We start from the raw sequence: 20,703 nt of genomic DNA, 5'->3' as shown, positions 1-20,703 counted from the left end.
CTTCGTGGCTTTGTAGCCGCTTCCGATGGTCTCAGTGAGACACCTTGACACTAGGAAAGGTGAAATGTTACGGACTTTTTTGTCGGCGTTCTCACAGTGGATGACGTGATACTTGGGGAAGGTGTCTTTCTTTTTCTGGAGGATTTCAGCGGTTGCATCGGTGCGCCCCCGCTTTGGGGGACGATCATTGCGAAAAGGTTGGACGATCCCATTAAATGAGTACATTGTTCGGCAACAATGCCAGTCACCCACCACCGAGCCCAACAAGGGGACACGGCAGAGGTTGTGATGGAGCAAGCCCTGCCATGCCAACTGTACATCGTTGCTATAACCGAATATGGTGTACCCAAGGTAGGACCACCACACAAGGTTAACCCTCGCCGCCAGGAGAAATGGATGTAAAAGGAAGGGAGAAGACGACAGGACAGATTGAAAGTGGGAGAGAAAGACGAAGATGTGCGGAGAGAGATAGGAAAAGGCGACTGCCGATTTCCCCTGGGTGGGTCAGCCCAGGGGTGCCGTCTACGTGAAGCCGGGGCCAAAGGGGCGTCTTGCCTCTGCTAGGGGGCCTTAAAGGTCCAAGCACCCGGCGTTGGCTCAACCCCCAGGATCCCCTTTTCCCCGGACACGGCACAGCCACGCACGGCTAGGCGTGGGAGGGGCCGTACCCCCATAAGCTCGGGTCCGTGGTGTCGCTACACACCAAACGCCTGCTTGCGCAGACGCCCCTGCGGGGAGACAGGAAAAGGCGACTGCCGATTTCCCCTGGGTGGGTCAGCCCAGGGGTGCCGTCTAGGTGAAGCTGGGGCCAAAGGGGTGTGTTGCGTCTGCCGGGGAGCCTTAAAGGTCCAATAACCCGGCGTCGGCTCAACCCCCAAGATCCCCTTTTCCCCGGACACGGCAAGGCCACGCACGGCTAGGCGTGGGAGGGGGTCGAAACCCCCCCGTTAGCTCGGGTCCGTGGTGTCGCTACACACCAAACGCCTGCTTCCACAGTTCCGCATATATCTGCCAGTCGCTGTATATCATCTTGACTGTCCGCAAATAAGACAATATCATCAGCATAAAATAGACCTGGAAGCTTCTGCTCAACCATCGTGCCGACCTGTTTGTGTGACAAATTAAATCCAATGTTGCTACCTTCTAGCGCTTTTTCCATCCTCACCATGTACAGCATGAATAACAGCGGGGACAAAGGACATCCCTGTCTCAGCCCCTTGCTAATTTCAACGCTGTCCTTGCTACTCATTCCTTCCCATTCTATACAAACTGTATTTTCTCGGTATATTTCCCTCAAAAGCTGTATACAGTCGTCACCTATGCCCACTTCTTCCAGTATATCCCACAAAATTTCCTGATTAACGTTGTCTTATCATTTTGTTCTACCCACGCTTCTATTTTTAATTTTACTGCCTGCATCGCCAACCTGTATAGCACCGATGTAATGGTTAGCGGTCTATACGAGCGAATGTTATCCTTTTCTCCCCTGCCTTTATAGATTAAGTTCATTCTACTTTTTCGCCAACTGTCTGGTATTTCCCTCTCCTGTAGGCACTTTTCTACGGCTTTCAGCAGTGCTTCTTTAGTGTTATGTCCGAGTTCGTTAATGAGGCTGACGGGAACCCCATCTAAGCCCGGTGTAGTGCGCTTAGGAATTTTTCCTTCGGCTTTCTTCCAACTGAAATTCTCTAGTACTACATCTTCGTCGGTTGCACTCCTTTGCGTACTTTTACTCACCGGGGGAAGCCCCTGGGCGACCTTTTTAAACGCATCGGCTGTTATCTTTCGGATGTAACCTAGCGCTTCATACCCTTCCAATTGATTTCCTCCTTCATCTACCATATGTTGTTGCATTGTGACAGACTTCCTACCCAGCGCTTTTAGGTGGCTGCAAAATATCCTAGGCGCGGCCTTCTTTTCGCGAATCTCTGTCATCCAGCGTTCACTTTCACCTTTAATTTTTGCCTCGACTATTTTCTGCACAATTGATTTTTGCTCTAAATATATTTCCCATATTTGGTTGACTTCGTCCTGTGGCCGCTTCTCCTTTTTTGCTTGTCTGTGCTCCCGTGATGCCTCACGTCGCTTCTCGATCGTCTCCCGGATTTCTTTGTTCCACCAACTTTTTGGCTTTCTCTTTCCTTTCCAACAAATAGTTTTCTTCTCTTTTGCTTGTCCCCTCCGGTGCGGAGCGCCAATGCGGCCACATCGCGCATTTTGTCCCTGTTCCCTTCGCGGCGCGCAGCACGAAGTGGACGACGGTGCGGGGAAATGACAACGCAATACGAGCCCCGTGTGTTGTTTTGCGGCTACAAACTAATTTACAAACGTCGAGGAATACTTCAAACGAAGCAGCTTGCTTCGCGGGGACGATTTGTACGCCGCTAACCACGTATACAGCGTGAGAGACGAACTCCACAGTACCGTCGGCCCGTCGGAGATCTTCGGGAAATGCGTCGCCCAGATGAAAAGCGTTGAGTACGACGTGCGTTTAGAGGTGAGTGTCTGAGTGCACATTTTTCTTGGCATGCGATAGTAATTACTGTTTAGCGCTAGCCTGGCGCATCGCCGCCGCGCATTAGCAGAAAGCTGGGATGGTTGAAATGGCACATTAGCAGCGGAAAAAAGACCGCATGAATTGTCTGTCTTAGTTTTCCAGCGCTGTTAGTACGTCGAATGAGCGCATTACATAGTACGCAGTGGTCGCAGAAAGCGGGGTGCTTTGGTTTGGGCAAATTGGTGTGACATCTGCAGAATTAAACAGCACGAAATATGAAGACAACAAAAATCTCACTCACACGACCATTGCTGAACTACCAACTGTTGGTGGTTCAGTACCAGTCCTGTGTGTACGCGTCTTCGTGTGTCGCGCTGCTCAACTTTGTACCGAGAGGAATGTGACAGTGCACGGTCTTTGGACATAAAAATGCTTTAGCCTGCAACACTGAGCATGACAAAACTTGCACACAGTGAATGCAAGGATGTTCCGTATATGGTAATTATGTAATCATAACTATTTTAACTTTTGCTACGTGCAGTGGGTGCATGAAATCCGCTGAACCGGCGACTCACAATGACGAGGACCCAACAGCTGCAGTACGATCGCTCCTGGCCTTGGACAGCCACACTGAAAACACGGTCCCATCTTTCCGTGAGGAGCGAAAGTTCCTGGTATTCGAAAGCTGCTTGAGACAGCTCCTCCCCGTGGAATGCAGTTTCTGCCATACACGATATGCCAGCAAATTTTATGTAGTTGGCTCAATGCTCACAGTGAAGAGCCGCTGCAACAACTGCGGGGATGTCATGTCATGGCAGAGCTAGCCGCTGATCGGAGACAAGCCAGCAGGCAATGTTTTGTTGGCATCAGCAATACTGTTCTCAGGCTGCACAGTGTCGCAAACATTCCGGCTGCTGCAGTCCATCAATGTGCAGGCCATGAGTGGAACCACCTTTTTCAATTACCAGGCTTTCTATATGGTGCCAGCTATGGCAAAGGCAAGCAGTGTCTGATGCATTATATCATAAAATTTCGTTTTTGTATGTAGTAGCTCCCGTAATGTACACCCAGGTAGTGTAAAATGCAGCTTGTAAGCATGCATGTTAATCATTATCCCGACACAAATGTGTGAAATGAAGTGCAGCCTTATGCAAGTGAAACATGTGCTTTAATGAAAATTGCAAACATTCTTAGAATAAATTGTACTTAGATGCAATGTAGATAGGAAGGGCCCACTGAACCAATCCATAAACATAGGTCATTGTACTGCGTGGTACGGTGCAATGCTGAAAGTGAAACCTTGGCAGCTCGTTCCATGTTTTCGGCAATTTGGCCAGTAATATTGTGGTTACTGTGTCCTCGGTACTTCATGGAATTGTCTATGCATTAGTCAAGAAGACATAGCTTATCGTAGAACTCATGACAGGTGTCTATTAATGCAAGTTTGCCAGAAAATAGTGTTACTCATTGTGCAAGGAAGTGGAGCTTACACATTCATTAAACAGTTAACTTTTTTCATCTCAAGATTGTGCGCTTATGCTTCCTTTTTTAATGATCAACCTTTAGGAAATGGTTCATTGTAATAAGCCACAGTCACATTGGATGTTTAGGTGGCACGTGCTGATAAATGGCTATTGGAGCGAGTGGTGCACTGGCAGGATTGCAGCTCTGCCATGGAGTATCAACATACTTTTGCTTAATTCAAAGCTGGTGTTACAACAGTGTGTCACCATCCCTTTGTGTAGCTTCACAAAAAACAGCAGGCCCAGCTAGTGAGCAGAGTGGCCGGCGTGGATGTGGACCTGGCAGGGGAAGGCCGCTGCGATTCACCAGGGCATAGTGCCAAGTATGGTACATATGATGATGATATGTGGTGTTTAATGGCGCAAGGGCCAATTGATGGCCAAAGAGCGCCAGTTCATGAAACAAAGGATGTGAGCAATGGTTGCGGTAAGTAGCTGTAAAGGGGCCTTAAAATTCCTCGCGCTAAAGGCGGGTAAAACATATATATATATTAAAATCATGAGAGTGACGTGAAATATGTGCAGTGGAATTAATGACAAGTGGTCGCAAGAATAAAACTATGAAGATATGACATCAGCACCACTGCCTCGTCAATGCCCTTGAGTCCAAGGGCCGCGAGGCAAGTGCTATCTTTAACGTATTCACCGCAGCAGCGACCTCTGTTTAGAGGCCGTGCTACGGATCACCTTGATATATGACATGAAAACTCTGTACATCGTTTAAAAATGCAGACAATGACTGGTATGTAAAAAGCGGGTCCCTACCTATGAACATTGAAGGATGAAGTGGAAATTGCTGTTGGTAGGGAAATGAAAAGTGCTTTTTTCTGATAGCGTCGAGTTCCTTGCACTGGATAAGGATGTGAAGGACAGTGAGTGGCTGGCCACATCTATCACACAAAGGTGGCTCGCCACCGGATAGAAGGTGTGTGTGTGTACTGTATGTGTGACCAATCCTAAGTCTGCAGAGTGTAACTTCTGTGTGGCGTGATTTCGATACTGGCGGCCAATTACCCAGATGCGGTTTGACAACGTGTAGCTTATTTCGTGTATGCGTATCCCATGTGGTCTGCCAAAAGGCTCTGAGCTTTCTTTTCAGGAAGTGTTTTAGGTCTAATGGGGGAATAGCTAAGGATGTATTGTGACTGTTTTCGTGGGCAGATGCTGCTAGCTGGTCCGCTAACACGTTGCCTTGAATCTCGCGGTGCCCTGGCACCCAGCACACTACGACATGTTGTTCAAATGCGTAGATCGTGCTTAAAAGAGAATACAGCGAGACAAAGATGGGGTTTTTGTGTCTTTTCAGAGTTTTTAAAGCTTTTACCACGCTTAGAGAATCTGTGTAAATAACTGCCTTTTGTAGTTTTAATTGATGAATGTGTTTAACGGCCGCAAGTATCGCGTAAGCTTCTGCCGTGAAGATACTTGATTCAGGGTGTAGAATACCGGAATCCATAAAGGATGGCCCAACGGCTGCGTAAGACACAGAAGTATCGGACTTTGAGGCGTCTGTAAAGAATTCTGCACAAGTGTATTTGTGTTGTAGTTCAAGGAAGTATGTACGGATATGTGCAATAGGCGCGTGTTTCGTTACTTCCATGAAGGAAAGATCGCAGTCTATAAGCTGCCACCGCCACGGCGGTAGTTGTGCAGCGGGAGCCAATAGACAGTGTTCGAAAAGTGGCACACCCGTCTCCTCAGCTAAGCCCCTCACACGAAGTGAGTAGGGCTGTCGCACCGAGGGACGGTGGTCGAAAAGGGCAGAACTGGATAAATCATTTATTGTAGGGTGTGAGGGGTGTTCCTTGTCTGCGTTCACTTTGAGATAGTATAGAAACGACATGTAGGATCGCTGCAGGTGGAGCGACCACTCGTTCGATTCGACGTAGAGGCTTTCCACGGGGCTGGTGCGAAAAGCACCCGTAGAAATACGAATGCCCGAGTGGTGGACAGGGTCAAGCATCTTCAACGCGCTTGGTGTCGCAGACTGATAAATTATCGCCCCATAATCTAGACGCGTGCGTATGAGGCTTTTATAGAGATTCAACAGGCACTTCTTGTCACTACCCCACGTAGTGCGTGACAATACCTTTAGAATGTTCATGGTTTTTATGCACTTGTTCTTTATATACTTTATGTGTGATATGAAGGTAAGTTTCGCGTCTAGAATTACGCCGAGGAATTTATACTCCGTTTTCACAGGTAGCCGCTGACCATGCAGATCAATGTCTGGATCGGGATGTAGGCCTCTCTTTCTTGAGAATAATACGCAAGTACTTTTTTGCGGGTTAAGGCTGAACCCGTTCTCGTCTGCCCATTTGGTTACCTTGTTTAAACCAAGTTGCACCTGCCGCTCGCACATTGAAAGGTTGCAAGATTTATAACCGATCTGCACGTCGTCGACATATGTGCAATAAAACATATTCCGTGGAATACACAGACGTAGGGAATTCATTTTTATAATAAAAAGTGTGCAACTCAGGACACCACCTTGCGGCACTCCAGTTTCCTGGACAAATGTTCGGGACAAGACATTACCCACTCGTACACGGAACGTGCGATTGGACAAATAGCTTTCGATTATGGTCAGCATCTTTCCTCGGACACCTAAGTGGGATAGGTCTCTTAATATTCCAAATCGCCATGTGGTGTCGTAGGCCTTTTCCATATCGAGGAACACCGAAAGGAAGAATTGCTTGTGAACAAAGCGTCGCGAATTTGTGCCTCGATACGGATAAGGTGGTCAGAGGTAGATCTACCCTCTCGAAAACCGCACTGGTATGGGTCAAGTGATTTGCTGGCTTCGAGGAAATGTAGGAGCCGCCGATTTATCATTTTTTCAAAAACTTTGCACAGACAACTTGTTAGGGCTATTGGCCTGTAACTGGAAACTAAGGATGGGTCCTTACCCTGCTTCAGAATCGGAATTATGATGGCTTCTTTCCAGGCCGAGGGGATCTCGCCGGAAAACCAAACAGCATTGTACAGGGAAAGGAGGGTTTTTTGGGTTTCAGAAGGCAGGTGTTTCAACATTTCATATACAACACGGTCGGAACCTGGGGCGGATTTATTGCATGAGTTCAGCGATGCCTGTAGCTCAGCTAAGCCGAAAGGTTCATTGTATGCTTCCTCGTGTTTTGTGGATTTGCGCTCTAGTTTCTGTTGTTCGATTTTTGCTTTGTGTCGTTGGAAAGCTTCCGTGTAGTGTGACGAGCTCGATACCTGTTCGAAGTGTGCACCTAGGAAGTTCGCCTGGTCTTCCAAGCTGTCACCTTGTGTGTTTACTAGGGGAAGTGAATGCGCTTGTCGGCCTGCTACCCTACTAACCATGTTCCAGACTTTAGCCTCCTGTGTGTATGAGTTAATTCCCGATAAAAATTTCTGCCAACTTTGTCTTCTTGCCTGTCGGCGAGTTCTCCTGCCTTGTGACTTTATGTTTTAAAGCTGTCCAGATTCTCGGCTGTCGGCGAGTCCCGAAGCAGCCTCCATGCTTTATTTTGTTTTTTGCGCGCGTTTCGACACTCAGTGTTCCACCATGGCACACGTCGTTTGCCGGGCAGTCCAGCTGTTTGTGGGATACACTTCATTGCGGCATCAATCAAAAAACTGTAAAGTAGTCTACAGCTTCATCTATGCTCAAAGCATGCATGTTGGTCCAACTTAAGAGAGCCATTTTACGAAACTGTTCCCAATCGGCTTTGTCAATTTGCCATTTGGGAACCTGTGGAGGACATCCATTAACTATTGGGGTGCTCAGAACTATAGGAAAATGGTCACTTCCATAGGGATCATTAATGACTTTCCATGTTAGAAGGGGCAGAAGTGATGGAGATGTGATGCTGAGGTCTATGGACGAGTAGGTATTGTTCGCAAGGCTATAGTATGTTGGCTCTTTTTTATTCAAGAGACACGTGCCAGAAGAGAAAAGGAACTGTTCAATTAGACGACCTCGCGCATCGCAGCGGGAGTCACCCCATAGACAGCTATGCGCATTAAAGTCCCCAAGTACAAGGTAAGGTTCAGGGAGCTCATCTATTAAAGACTGAAATTCATGTTTTTGCAGCTGGTAATGTGGAGGTATATAGAGAGAGCAAATGGTGACGAGTTTGTTCAAAAGAACCGCTCGAACAGCCACTGCCTCAAGGGAAGTTCGAAGAGGTAAATGTGTGCATGCTACTCCTTGATTAACTATAACCGCTACACCCCCGGATGGCACGATGGCATCATCCCGGTCCTTCCGGAAAATAATGTAGCTGCGTAGAAAGTTCGTGTGTTTGGATTTTAAGTGTGTTTCTTGTACACACAGCACCTTTGGTGTATGTTTGTGTAAGAGTTCTTGGACATCGTCGAGATTTCTAAGCAGTCCTCTCACGTTCCATTGTATAATTTGTGCTTCCATATTGGATGTCAGGTAGTGCTGTGTGTACGAGAAGGAAGTGGGTGTTGTTTAGGTCGAAATTTAGAGCTCAGGCAGCAGGGCCGTCGTCGGGCCCCATTATCGGCTTTTTGGTTTTCTTAGCGCGCTCCAGGGAGCTACGCCGCTCTTTCGGTACCAGAGGCACCGGAGTTGTGTCCATTGCCTCGTTTGAGGCACTGGACGCCCGCGTATGCGAGCTACTGGCTTGTTTGTCCGACCTCGCCTGGCGAGGCGTGGTCGTGAGACCCGACGACCCTGGAGTCGCCGGGATCTCTGGCTTGGCAGGTGGGGACTTCGCCTGGTGTGACGAAGTCTTGGACGCCACCGAGCCGGAGGGCGATGTGCTCTCCTTGGCCTCTGCGGTGCCGGAGCTTGTAGTGGCCGCCGGTGTGGTCAGATTCAGAGTAGGCGGGGCAGCCTTCGCTGCTCCCACCATGGGGGCGGGTGGCGTTTGCCTCGGCACGCTGCGAGTGGTCCGGGCAAACGCGATAGGCCGTTGTGGTGCTGCCCCCCGTCGCACCACTTCGGCAAAAGATGTTCTTGCTGGAAATGACGATGAAACTCGCTGTCGTGCTTCTCGGAACGTTATGTTTTCTTTTACTTTTATCGTGAGTATTTCTTTCTCTTTCTTCCAGGCCGGGCAGGCCCTGGAGTACGCAGGGTGATCACCTTCACAGTTCGCGCAGTGAGTCCCATCACCAGCGCAGTCATCAACAGAATGACCCGTCGTTCCGCATTTTGCACAGGTCAGCTGCCCTCGGCAGCTTTGAGACGCGTGACCAAATCTTTGACATTTAAAGCATCGCCGCGGGTTTGGTATGAAAGGTCGTACAGCAAGCTTGACGTAGCCGGTTTCAATGTTTTCGGGTAGTGTGCTGGAGGCAAAAGTAAGTATCAAATGCTTGGTCAGTATTTCGGTGTTGTCGCGCCTTATCTTGATCCTTTGGACATGAGTGACATTTGAATCTTTCCATCCATCTAGTAGTTCTTCCTCGCTGAGGCCAATGAGGTCCTCATCGGACACTACACCTTTGACAGTGTTCATGGTCCTGTGCGCGCTCACAGAGACGGGGATGTTTCCAAACGCGACTAGATGTGACAAATTAATGTACTGTTGCTTGTCTTTTAATTCGAGGAGTAGGTCCCCGCTTGCCATCCTTGTGGCCTTATATCCCGTTCCTATGGTGTCTTTCAAGCACTTAGCAACAAGAAAAGGTGAAATGGCTCTAGCTTTTTCAGATGTTTGTTCACAGTGAACCACGTGGTATTTCGGAAAATTGTCATTGTTTTTGGGCCAGAAGAATTGGGATGCATCGGTGCGTACCCTTTTTGGGGCACGATCGGTGGAAGAGGGGTTCGAGGGTCCCATGGAAAAAGTCGCTTGTTCGGCAACGGCGCCTACCACCCACCACGGAGCCCAACAGGGGGACGTGGCAGAACATACGAAAAGTCTGCGCAACGCCAGCAGTACGCCGTCACTATAACCTAATATGGTCTACCCAAGGTTGGGAGCCACACACGGTTAACCCTTGCCGCCAGGAAAAATCGGAAGTAACGAGAAGGGAGAAGTAGACAGGAAAGTTTAAAAGTGAGAGAGAAAGACGAAGATGAGGCGAGAGAGAGAGAGACAGGAAAAGGCGACTGCCGGTTTCCCCTGGGTGGGTCAGCCCAGGGGTGCCGTCTACGTGAAGCCGGGGCCAAAGGGGTGTGTTACCTCTGCCGGGGGGCCTTAAAGGTCCAATCACCCAGCGTCGGCTCAACCCCCAGGATCCCCTTTTCCCCGGACACGGCAAAGCCACGCACGGCTAGGCGTGGGAGGGGTCGAAACCCCCCGTTAGCTCGGGTCCGTGGTGTCGCTACACACCAAACGCCTGTTTCCAGACGCCCCTGCGGGGAAGTATGGTACATATGTACTGCATTGTTCCGAAGTGAGCAGCGTTCTCCATTTTGAACAGATTCAAGTTCATGAGGTAAGCAAATGTGAGGCAAGTGATGAGAGTTGGTGCTAGAAGATAATGATGACATGTATATGTAGCCCATGCAGTCAGCTGCTGTGTCAAGCAGCAATGCCATGGAGAAAGAGGGGCTTGCCAGGAGCCTGCAGAAGCTTGATGAGCAAGGTGTCAGCGTACATTCTCTCACTACAGGCAAGAAAGCAAGCCCTTTACTTGATTTATTTATGCTCGGCACTTTACATGTCAACATGTTTTTGCACCATACAGAAGTTTCTGTGCTAGTGCATTGCAGCAAATGATGCTTGAACTGGGAATTGTTACGATTCAAACCAGTTTTTTAGCAAAGTGAAGGCTACGCTTAAATACTTTTGTTTAATCAGGAAGTTTGTATAATCAATAAAGGAATCAAGAATGTATACACGTTTTGTTCCCATGTGATGCACTAAAAGTTTGGTGATTGTGAAAGAGACCTCTGTCTAGGTTTGGTTTCATCACGTATGCTCACACTGCACGTTTGTTCCTTGATAGATCGACACCCAGCCATCAGGGCTTATTGTCGAAAGGAGAGGCCAGGAATGGGGCACTACTATGATATCTGGCACATTGGCAAGGGTAAGTACCAAAAACCGCAAGCTTGCTTTCTCAATTGTGTCATATAGAATCAACCCAAATCAATTTGATGTACTGAACATCAAACCTTACATGACAGTATCCTAAGTGATGAGTAAATGTGCTAATCACACAGTTATGAAAAGCAGTGGATAGACCTATCCTTCTACACACTCTGTGAGAGTAAAGATGCTCGCCGCACCACTGTTCTTGCAGCTACAATCCACTTCTTGCACATTCGGAGTCCGCATGAACCATATCCCAGGGGTGAGTACTAGAAAAGTTCTTCACGGCAGAGGCCGGGATGGGGAGAGCACGCCTCGAGACTGACCGTTGTATGGCGCTTCGTGGAGGAGGTGATGCAAAGGTTATAATGTGCTGGTGGCGTGCTGGCAATTGAACACTCTAGGCCGACGCGATACCAATGCCAACATTCAGGCGACTAGCCAGCAAGCCGTATTACAGAGCACACCAATGACAGCACAACGCTGTTGCTGGTTTAGTTTGGTTTGGTTGGTTTTAATGGTGAATAAGCAACTTAGGCTATCATGCACCAAACGCATGGTATTGTTCTCTTAAAATGTTGGAATAGCTCGCCGAGTCCAAGCCTTGCTTTGTTTTCTGATCGCTGAAACTCGGCACTCATCGAGGGCAGTCCTCCGCCTTGCTTCATTGAAAGTGACTCTACGGACATTTCGCCTACGGAATGTTCACCCTGCTCGTCCTGGGGAGCGGCGCTCACGGAACCCGAAGGCACGCTAATGCAACTCATTGATGTGCCTTCTGCATCATGCAGAGCCCCGGAGGTACCAGTTGGTTCACCTACCACAGATGCGTTATCAAAGCGCAGCGATTTTGTTGTGCTATTGCGCAGCTGGGCTATCAAGGAAAATGTCACACAGCTTTGTCCTCTCTTCTGAAAATGCTCAAGGTTAGTACTTTCGATCCATCGTCCCTGCCTGGCGACGCTCGTACTCTACTCGCCACGCCTAGAGATACGTTGCGTGTGCCTATTGTCACTTCAATGGTTCCTGGGCAGTACTGCCACTTTGCGCTGCAGAAGGTCCTCGGAAATGCGTTGTCAAAAAGCACGTTATAAAGGCAGTCATGTTTCGGTTCCTACTGTAGCCTGATGTCGCAACACGTTATGAGCTTCTCGTCACGTGCTCGCGCAAGAAATTTGTAAATATGTGGGTATTGTAAATATAGGAGTATTTTTCTTTGCATTTCACTTTTATCAGAAGGTGGCTAGGAGTATTACGTCACCGTATTGTGCTACCAGTGAAACGCGATAGCCACTTTGCGTGGTGAAAATTCACATTCTCGAAAGATAAAACGCTTTACTGGTCTACCTCGTAAGCAGCACAGAAGAGACCAGGGATAGATAGTATAATACTCCAACTTCGCGTGCTAATTGTGGTGCGCATAAAGGCATCGAACCACGTACAGCAAAGTGAATGATTCCATAATCCAGCTTCAAAGCTCTTCCACTAGGCTTCGTGACATTCCCTTCTTTGACTTTATAAACACTATTTAGAAATATTAATTATACTCAGATCACGAAAAGGATAACACATTCTGCTCAGTTGTTGGTTCCGTTAATGTTATTTTCTTTATTCGCAGGAGCCAGGCTGCGGTGTGTTCACCGAAAAGAACACCTTGTGCAGCGTGGACCACTCTTGTAAAAGCGCGACAGGTGTGGCACGGGCACTGCTGCCTTCGCTATTTACGCCGCAGGGCCTTGTGACCGCCTCTGTGAAAGGTAACAGGGCCAAAGGGTCTCATCGACCGGAAGAGCCACGGCCTGCACTGCACTCAGGAGCACTTTGTGCAAATTTGATCCGAGTTATTCTGCAGTGGCCAACGCTTTTATTATTCCACATGCATACAAACATACCAGTGCCACATACCATTACACCTTCAGTAATGAGAAGCATAGACCACTTTTTGTTAGTAATTCATCAACTTATGAAGCTATATATAAGCCTGTAAAATGCACGAAAGAAAAAAATCTATTGAGGGGCTCAGCTATTTTAGTCGATAAACAGATAATGAAGACAAGAATGGAGAAAGCGCAGTAGCAGTATGGTGTGTAATTAGGTGCGGTGGCGTAATCAGAAATGTTTGTAGTGAAGGGGGGGGAGGGGACTGGGTAGGCCAAGTGTGGATGAGTGTCACTTTGTGCTCTGTGGCCTGATGAAATAAGTTTCAAGGGGGGGGGGGTGCATCTGGGTTAGATGCACAAATCTATATATATTTAAAAGATTCTGTGGCAATGCTGCACACGGACTCTAGCAGCTAGTATTCATTCCTAGTTGTGAATATGAGCAGCACTTTTATGCTTGCCTTTATTATTTTTGCATTTTACAGCATACACAAAGGCCTTCGCAGTGAGGAATGGATTGGAGTGCGAGAAAAATGTGCTACTGTCAATGGGTACAAAGCTCAGTGAGCGCAACAAGAACAAGCCCTAAATAAAGTGAAGGTTCATGTGGTATTTGTGTTCAGTTCAGTATATGTGCAGCTGCATGTCTATGCTGTCTGCTTATATATATATATATATATATATATATATATATATATATATATATATAAAATGCACATGCAGATCAGCTCTGGGATCTCTGACAAAAATAAAATTTTCTTGATGCCTTTGGATGTACGTCGTGTCCGGGCATCTTTATGATTCGTTTTCACATACTGATGCTGCTCGAAAGCAGAGAACAAACCGGCAGCATTTGTAATCATTGATAGTCACCTACTCCCCGAAATGCACTGGATGGGGTGAGAAACTCAATACAGCTAAGAGTAAGCACTGCAGTGTATTCATAAATGTTCATGAAATTGATTAGGCGTATTTTCTTTTTCAAGTATTATGCCATTAGCCTACTTGCACTCAACTGCATGCTCCCGAGATCAATTTATCAGTTTAATGCACCCATGCATTACTATGAAATGCATATAATATACGTGGTGTTTTAAAAATCGGCAAATCGTTCTTCCTGTGATGTTCATTGCTACCACGAGATTACCAGAAAGTGTCCACTAGTAATTTTTGCTGTATGATGAAAGTCAACAAAATTCGCAGGCAAAAATCAAAGCGTGTGTGCCACGTGCGTATCGAACGCAAGGTGTACGTCTGAATAAATATTTCTTAATATACCCTGTATATAAATATGTAATATATATATATATACACACACCTAAAACTTATGATGCCAATACTTGAATTCCTTCAGAGAGACACCATGTAGAAGCTATCGGTCTCTGTTTTATGTATGGAAAATGTATGTAAATATTCATATATATATATATATATATATATATATATATATATATATATATATATATATAGACATAAAGATTGGTCAGATATGACCATATAAAGCGGCCCATATATGAGCACATTAAAAATTGGCCAGATATGGACATATAAGGCCATATATGAGAGCCCATATATGGGTATATTAAAAATTGGGCAGATATGGACATATATGGCCTTGTATGGCCATATGAGTCCATATCTGCCCAATTTTTAATATACCCATACATGGATTTTTTATATAAGTCCATATAGGGAATTTTTGTAAGGATATATATATATATATCCCCTGATGGTCCTTTCAATGTCCACGTTGGCTGTCTGAGACGGATGTCGAGCGAACGAACAAATTACCTTTCTACATCCGATGTATGTCCAGTGGACGTACACTGTACGTTCGTGGATATCTGATGGATGTCGGGAGTATACGATATGGACGTGCTGTCGTATGCCTACCATTTATCCGTGGTTACTTTGGCAGTGTAAGATCCGCAATTTTCGTCATCCCGCGACTTAATAATTAGAGTCTTTTAGCAAGTTACGGAAATACGGTACGCAAATACGGTAAGGCAGTACGGTAGCGTTCCTCCTTTCCCGCTGGTTGTGCTTTGGCCGCTCAACTACCGGGAAAGGAGGAGTGGTACCGTACTGCCTTGCCGTATTTGCGTACCGTATTTCCGTAACTTGCTAAAAGACTCTATTAGCACAAGACGCACTCAGTACCATTCTCTCATTACGTACCGCCACCATCAAAACCACCACGCGCAGGTGACGAGCATTTCTTTGCCGGTATACAAGGGCCGGCAACGGATGTTTCCTCCATCGCGATGTAGCAAGCGAACTGCTGGTGAAAGCTCGTCATCCTCGACAGCTTCCGCCACGTTGTCCCATTGCGCACGCTTACCCAGCCGCACCGTCGCTGGGCAACACGTCACGTATCTTCGCCAAGCCGCGCATACGCAGTAGCTCAGCCACGGCCAACGACGGAGACATCGCACGCAACCTCTGCTCTGCAGTGCATAGCCTGGCCTCACATCGCGTTACCTAGCAGCTAGCCACGTCACAACTTTGGGCGCATTTATAAAAGGCTGCGCCTGATCGTGCACTGATAACAAGGCCCTGGTGGTTCAAATGCTGAATGGGCCAGAATGGGAAGGCCCTTGGAAAACAATCGAGTCACTGGATGCGATGATGGGAAGTTGCTTGCAAAGCAGCGATTACGCTACGCCCAGAGCCGTATATTCCTTCGGAGAGTTCGGCGGAGGGGCGGAGCCAACAACCATCCAAATTTAGCGGCGGCGCGGCGCTGTCCGCCATTTTGTGCCGCGGCACTGTAAGCTCGCGTTGGCGTGCGCCCGCAACGCTCCGTCTCTGGCGAACCCTTTCTTCAGCGACCGCGCTGCAAGCCCCCATTGCGACGTCCGTGCAGGTCCACGATGTTTCACGCAGCCGACACGTGCACGATCAGCAGCAAAGACACACCAGGTCGGTCACAGAGGAAGCATAAATGCCGACAGCGACGTCACGGGTACAGCATCACGAGAAACCTCGGCACGAAATGGCGTCGGCGGCGCGGAAGCGCGCTGTTGCCAGACTGGCGGCGAGATCAAAAGAGCGCCGAACTCTCCCAAAGGGAATATACGGCTCTGGCTACGCCTTGCCAAGACAACCTTCCCACAACCCAGCCTGTACACATAGAAGAATTTATCGAAGCATCTAATGGCGACAATGATCTTCCAGAAGAATTTCCGGAGCTGCGTGGGTGTTGCGATGAAGATGACTACTACAAGACTCGTTCGGCTTGTGTGAATAAAAGCGGTCTGACATTCCCACTGTCTCGCGCAGAGCTTGGTACAGCGAAGATGGTCGATCTTCCAGGAAAACCTAGTTATAACATAGCAAGACGCACTTAAAGGAGCACTGACACAAAATTTCGAAGGCGAGATAACCTGCGGGATAGATTTGTGTGGACACACACGTATCATCTACGAAATATCAACGGATAATATAGCCTAGAACATATTTAAAATCACGTTTGAGGCCAAACCGCATATACGCGAAAATGCATGCGACAGCGACGAGCGACGCGACGTAATTGTCTTCGCGCAAGCGGTCGCTTGGATAGGTAAACCCCATTCACACGAAGGCTTCGGCGAGCGATCTCTACTGTTGCTGGCATGAGGGCGTTTAATCGTGCCAAAAGTGGCCCGTTGTCAGCAGTATGCAATGTAAAATACGATGTTTTGCTGCTTAATGGTACATAAAATGTTTATCATTGTCTTGCAGCATTTTTGTCGATCCCATCACTGCTGCTACGAGCCGCCAAGCCGCGTCACAGACGGCGCGGGACTTGTTTCGCTCGTTGCCGTTGGCCATGTTGATGAACATTTTTGTTGATGCGCGTCGATAAAAAAGTAGCGGCAATAAGCAGTACGTCACTGATGCATCTGCATCTTGTTCCGGTGTTTTGCTATTGGCTGCTTGAGCACAACACTTCCGGACGACGAGCGACGGATTCCAAATCTGAAAAACCGAGCGATCGCGCGGAATCGACCACGCGACACGTCGCGCGAGCGGCTCGTTTCGTCGCTCATAGCATCGCTCGTCGCTGTCGCGTGCATTTTCGCGCATATGGGGTTTGGCCTTTAAAGTGCGCGTCGCGCCACTCCAAGCGAAACGCGCCTTTGGTGTTCTTGTAAACAACCACCCGCCACCTGCGTCACGAGTTTGTGTTGGAAGCGACGATTGTTGCGGGCGCTCTCCCACTCTCTCCTAGCAGGCCTTTTCAACGGAAAGAAGGGGAGGCTAGCACGGGAGTACAAAGGCTGATGTCCTCGCCTCGGCAGTGCTTCTTGGGGGGCGGGGGGGGGGGGGTTACACGGAATATTTACAACGCCTGAGAGGGCATTGTAGCAGCAGCCAGGAAGCCTGAGCTGAAAAGAGTTGTCGACGCGGTGCTCATGTGCACGCGGTTTTGTGTGCTCACGTAGCCAGCTATGTTTACATAAAAACCACTCTGGGTCCCGCCTTCCTCGGCTCTCTCTGAAACCGAAACTGTGACTGGGCGCTATAAAACCGTCTCCAAATAATTAACGGTCGCGCGCTCGAGCAAACGAGCTTTCAAGCCGTGAGAGTGGGTTGTTCACTACTTATTGCAACAGAAAAAAACAAGATGCAAAATTTTGGTGTCAGTGCTCCTTTAAAACATAGCAAAACCTAGCAACAACCACTTACAACACAACAGCAATCGGCATTAGCCTGAAGACTTAAAGGGAAGCTGAAGTGGTTTTAGAATTCAGTTTTTCCGCGATTAAAGCATCAGGAGCTTTACAATCCGCACAAGAAAACTTGGTCTTGTTCCGCCCACGCGAGTCGCAGAGAGCGTCCGCGCCCTCGCGCGGCCAACTGGAACTACGTCACACTCGGTTCCGTGGATTCGTTGGCGCAGCATGCTACGCTGTGGCGGAGGGTTCTCGCCACTAACTGATTGGAGAGTACGTTGTTTATCTATTGGGGGGCGATCGGAGATCTCTGTTCGTTCGCGTTCGTTCTGCGGTGCCTACGTCACAAAAGTGAGAGGAGGCGCAGCTCTCCCGCCTAGAACTGCCGAGAGGAAGAGGACAGCCAATCGTGAAGCAGAGAGCTTTCCGGAAGTAGACGCGCATCCTGTGACGTCGGCACGGGGACCGTGAAGCGTTTCTCGCCTTTTAATAAATATAATTACTTTACAGAAAATTATTATTTTTGCTTCTCAAGCTCAAACGCTCTTCCAAACAGCAACAGCTTTGAGTAATGATATTTAATAATGTTAGTTTTTTTTGACGTCGTCGCTAGATGGTGTCGCGCACGCGAAAAAAAAAGAAGAGAAAAGTAGCGGCTGACGTAGTTTCAAAATGTCGTCCCATCGCAACGTCTGCGTTGGTTCTCGGGTGTCGGATCGTCAAAAGGAGCTTCTGCTGGCTTTTCTGAAAGAGCACCCACAGATCGCAACGCTGTCGTGCCCGCTGGAGCCGTCGTTCACGAGGGAGGACCGGGACGACATGTGGCAGGAGCTAGTAGCGCTTTTGAACGAATAATTCCCTGCGCGTAACACCAGAGCCCAGTGGCGGGCCCGATGGAGGAATGAGCGCTACTATTCGCAGCAGGGTCTTGCCAAACTCCAAGGGCAGCAGAGGTGAGTACGAGAACAACTGCATTGTGGTCGGTCATCTTATACGTCCCGCTTGTGCTTTACAGCGGCACCCGAGGCGGCCAGATTTCGGATTACCGCGGCCGCGTCGTGCTTGACAGGGACGAGTGTGCGAGGCCCAGAGTTCGGGTGGTCTGAATCGGTAAGCACTGGCTTAGAATATCATTGTTACTTGTATGCTGCGAACAAGTGGGCTCATTTGCTTCGAGCCATTACGCGCTGTTAGTTTTACTTTTTCAAACAATATCGAGTGGATCACCCGGCCGCCGCGTTAGCTGAGGTGCTAACACGTTGCGCCGCCCAGAACAGAATGCGAAACAGCCACATTTGCGGTGATGACGAAAGAACAGCCGCGAACTATATTTCGAAGCTCATTAGAGTACCCTACGTGTTCCAACCCATTTCTCAGACCCTCGAGTCGAGTGAGGTGCGTAGCCAGTAGGCTTGCCTCCCTCCTCCCTCTCTCCGAAGTCTGTGTCATAGCATGCCACTGTTGAAACATCTCTAAAAAAACATTGCTATTGTCCACTTCCACTCCATACTTCTTATTGCACTCAGTGTGTCAATCAAGAAACTTCTTACTATAACAGGTGAGCCCTGCTCCAGCTGCTGCTGGTGTGGCTGAAGAGGATGTGGCCCAGGATCTTCCCCGTGCCCCAACTCGTAAGTTTCGCTGATGTTTTTGATTAACTGTAGATGGTGTTACATGCTCACAGGTGATGCTCATGCGTGCAGGCATATGTTTGTGAAGAGATGACATCTGTGGGCATAAAGACAAAAAGCTGCACAAAAAAATTTGGCAAACGGTTGCAGGAGCTAGTTAGTTGTATGCATAACTGTCACATGGAATAAACAGGTGTCCTGCCTTGCAGTTATGGTGAAATGTGGCAAAAAGGTAGCATTGCAAAAATGTTCAACATCTTGAAATGTTTCCCTATTTTGTCAATTGCTTCAAAAGTGAAACTGAAAATGTGCTATTGCTAAATATACTGTTCAAAAAGCAAGCTCGTTATATAACTTCTTCACATAGCCATCATACACAAATGCACATGTTTGCACCTGTGTTACACCTGCTTGCTGTATGTTTTGCATACTGCAGCAGCTATGGTTTCGGAAGGAGATTGTGTCAGTCATCGCGTAAAGCCGGGCAAACGATTGTGTAGCCCTGAAAAGGGCTGTTTGGTTGCTTCTCATACAGAGGTGGTTAGAGGTGTGAGATGTGTTTGATGAGATGAGCGAAAATGAATTCCGGCACCGCTTTGGTCTGTCCAAACAAAGTGCGTTGGTTGTGCGGTGAACCAAGCACCATTCATGGATGCCATTGGGTCAGTGGATTTTCAACAGAGAGGAAATTGTTGCACACACTGAAACTCTTCACGAACAGAAGCTTCCAGCGAAGAGTCGGTAGCAGGAAATTTATAGATGATAATGGCAACACATTTCTTGGTTTCCAGCTCATGCCGCAGCTGCGAGATGGGGGCAACCGGCAGGCCGAGGCGCTGGAGTTACTAGCCGCAAACACCAGGCGGCAGGGCCAGGCATCATTGGAAAGCTGCGCCAGGTTCAACTTCTTGGTGATGTGGTCCACGAATTGCAAGGCGTTGGTACCCTCGCCCGGGCCCTCATTGCAGTGGAAGCCACCTGCACAGTGATTTGTAAAGACTAGTTGTACATATATGTAGACTTATTTTTGTTGACATCACGAGCTATGATACGCTGGTTTGCTTCAATGGTGCCCTGCAATTTTTTCTCAGTTAATTTTCTTTTTCTGCATATCAGAAGCACTGATGTGCTGTTTCATTGTACATAGTAAAGTGTAGCTCAATGGTAAATCGTGTCCTGCGATGTCATTTCTTTTTAATCTCATCGTGCGAGGTGATGCATTCAGCAGTTTTGTAGTACATGTGCATAGCACAGTGTGGTTTCATTTATAAATCATGTTTTGCCATGTCATTTTTTAAAATCTCATTATACAAAGTCATGCATTCAGCAATTTTGTAGTATATGCACATAGTGCACTGTAGTGTATCTTTATGTTTATAGTGTATACGTGTAGAATATTGTGGCACACTGTACGTTTTCTATTGATTTTTACACATCCTAGAAAAAAAGCAAAGCGTTTGTGAACGGTCTAGGTTGCACAACAATTTTGAAATATTGCAAGACCAAAAAATAGTTGACGAATACCTGT

At 47.8% G+C, this 20,703-nt stretch overlaps 1 long non-coding RNA gene across 1 annotated transcript; it reads left to right on the top strand.

Annotated features, from left to right (window-relative positions):
* Positions 1-18,581: 18,581 nt before the first annotated feature.
* LOC125758982 (uncharacterized) lies at positions 18,582-20,125 on the top strand. The gene is made up of 3 exons (XR_007416525.1): positions 18,582-18,654; positions 19,103-19,175; positions 19,967-20,125. It is a non-coding gene; the product is annotated as an uncharacterized LOC125758982 (long non-coding RNA).
* The last annotated feature ends 578 nt before the right edge of the window (positions 20,126-20,703 follow it).

Source organism: Rhipicephalus sanguineus, chromosome 6 (assembly GCF_013339695.2).
Source record: "Rhipicephalus sanguineus isolate Rsan-2018 chromosome 6, BIME_Rsan_1.4, whole genome shotgun sequence".
Classification (NCBI taxonomy): domain Eukaryota; kingdom Metazoa; phylum Arthropoda; class Arachnida; order Ixodida; family Ixodidae; genus Rhipicephalus; species Rhipicephalus sanguineus.
The sequence above is the reverse complement of the archived record's forward strand: the minus strand, read 5'-3'. Positions and strand labels throughout refer to the sequence as shown.